The sequence below is a fragment of the Myotis brandtii genome, unplaced genomic scaffold (genome assembly GCF_000412655.1).
Source record: "Myotis brandtii unplaced genomic scaffold, ASM41265v1 scaffold1077, whole genome shotgun sequence".
Classification (NCBI taxonomy): Eukaryota; Metazoa; Chordata; class Mammalia; order Chiroptera; family Vespertilionidae; genus Myotis; species Myotis brandtii.
In genome coordinates, this window is record NW_005353666.1 from 963,914 (window position 1) to 966,363 (window position 2,450).

A 2,450-nucleotide genomic window follows, 5' to 3' on the forward strand; every position below is an offset into this window, starting at 1 on the left:
CTCCCGGTCCCCTGAGGGCCTCTCTTCCTCCTCCTCCAGCGCCCGTCTCCGGTGTGACAGCGCCCCCTAGGGGACCTTGTCAGCACATTGTCTTCTCAGGCGTCACTAGGGCTCTGGGCAGGATGCGAAGACCCGGAGCCCAGAGGGACCTGAGGGGCCAGCGCACCTGCTGCCGAGCACGGAGCCAAGCCGCCCGTGGGCCTGTCCGCACGCCGTCCTCAGCCGGCCCGGGTGCCCTTACCTGATGGAAGCCAGACGGCACTCGGCCTTGACGTTGTTGCTGATTCGTGTTATTCAGAATTAATACTAAATCGCCGAGCAGCAGACGACAGAGCACCGACTCTTCCGTCTGGACGCCGTACTTGTCAGACACAGGAACGGGGCCGCTTCCAATGGAGTCGGGGCTGCTGTCCCAGAGGCTGCCCTGCTCGCCCGAGCCTCGGACCGCTGGGAGCTAAGACGGCAAACGCCCTCTGCGTGGGCCTCAGCAGCCCCGTGTCTCGTGGAGAGGCTGGCAGAGAACTCAGAAAGCGAGATGACAACCACCGGACGGACAGGCCGGGACTGAACGTTAAAGCCCGTTCAGGGTCAGCGTCACCCGTACGCTGCCTGCCCCACAGCAGCGCCTTCCGGCTGCGGGTGTCACTGTCCCGCCCCTCGCCTCCCCGTCGGGACGCGGTTTGGGCTTCCTTACAAGCCGGGGTGCGGGCTGGCCGGGCTCTGATGCTCGGGTGCTGCACTGGGGGACAGCTGGCATCTCTCCTCTCACTTCACCCCCGTTGAGGCCCCGCGAGGCCTGGGAGCTCCAGTCTCTGGGGCCTCCTGTCCGGCCAGGCCAGCGGCCATTCTGCCACCTCCCCTCCCCCGGGACAGCCAATGGCCGAGGGAAGGGTGGTCACTGGGCAGTGCAGCTTGGTGCTCCTCACACCCTTCCATTTCCCAGCGCTCCTCACGGCTGTACCAAGAATGCAGCTCCAGCCCTGACCGGTTTGGCTCAGTGGATAGAGCGTTGGCTTGCGGACTCAAGGGTCCCAGGTTCGATTCTGGTCGAGGGCATGTACCTTGGTTGCGGGCACATCCCCAGTAGGGGGCGTGCAGGAGGCAGCTGATCAATGTTTCTAACTCTCTATTCCTCTCCCTTCCTCTCTGTAAAAAAATCAATAAAATATATATTTTAAAAAAAAAAAAGAATGCAGCTCCGTCCCCAGGAACCAGCGTCTCAGACAGGACTTCCCGACCCGGGCCACTCACCGCCCCAGGGCACCCAGCTCCCCACCTGAGGTTTCCTGCCGGGCTCTGCGAACCAGACGGACTCAGATTCCGGAGGAAAACAACCACTTAGCGTGTGCACCACGCACACCCTTAGCACATGCACCGCGCACACACACACACACACACACAAACACACACACACTTAGCGCCTGCACCGCACACACACGGAGACCTCAGGACGTGTATCTCAGAGGGGTGGTCTGTCGACCTATGAGCCAGGAGGGCTCAATCCCCGGTAGGGGGCGTGCAGGAGGCAGCCGATCCATGATTCTCTCATCGTTGATGTCTCTCTCCCTCTCCCTTCCTCTCTGAAATCAATAAAAATATATTTGGAATAAAGAACCAACCCAGGCCACTGAGCATCTTAGAGCGACCCATCGCAGGCAGCAGGGACGAGGCACGGAGGGCGCGGGGTTTGGGGGGGAGGGGGAAGGCGGTCCCTGGAGAGCTGCCGGCCCGGGCTGTCTCTCTGGGCTGCGAGGTCCAGGCTGAGCCATCGCCTGCCCTCCGGGTGGGAGGAAAGGCAGCGAGGTGCCTTGTGTCACTTGTCGGTGTTTGGGCGCAAGCCCTCCTCACGCCACAGCCGCATATTTGGGGTGGCGCCCTCCCCCCTCCAGCAGCCGGCCGGGGGGCACGGGGCTGAGGAGCGCTGGGGTCCGAGCTCTGTCAGCAGGAGGGGGTGTCTCTGAGCAATGTGCTCGGGTGGTTCATTCTCCGTTCTCAGGCCCCAAACGGTCGGATCAGCAGGCGGCTCTGTGCAAGTCACGTGAGTGCACCCCTGGCAGGCCCGCTGGTCTCCATGCCACCTCCTCCGCGGGCACGCCCCGGCACGCCTGCCCAGACCCGGACACACTGCCCCCGGGTCACGGCTCCGTCTTTGTTCCTGTCCCACCTGAGCCAACACTGCTCCTCCCGGCTCCCGGGCTCCTGGTCAGCCAGGACACGGAGAGGGAAGCCGGGGCGGGTACAGGCCACGCAGTTTACAGCATCCAGTAAACCGCAAACCGTCTGCCTAAACCCGGCCGCTCAGGAGTCAATGATTTACACCTTCCCCGATCGCGGGCCATGGCTCCTCGGGGAGAGCAGCAGGAACCCAGCGAGTGCCAGATGTCGGTGGGCGTCTCGTGCGGGCACCCTGCCCCCCGGGACAGCTCAGGGTGCCAGGAGGCGAGGGCCGG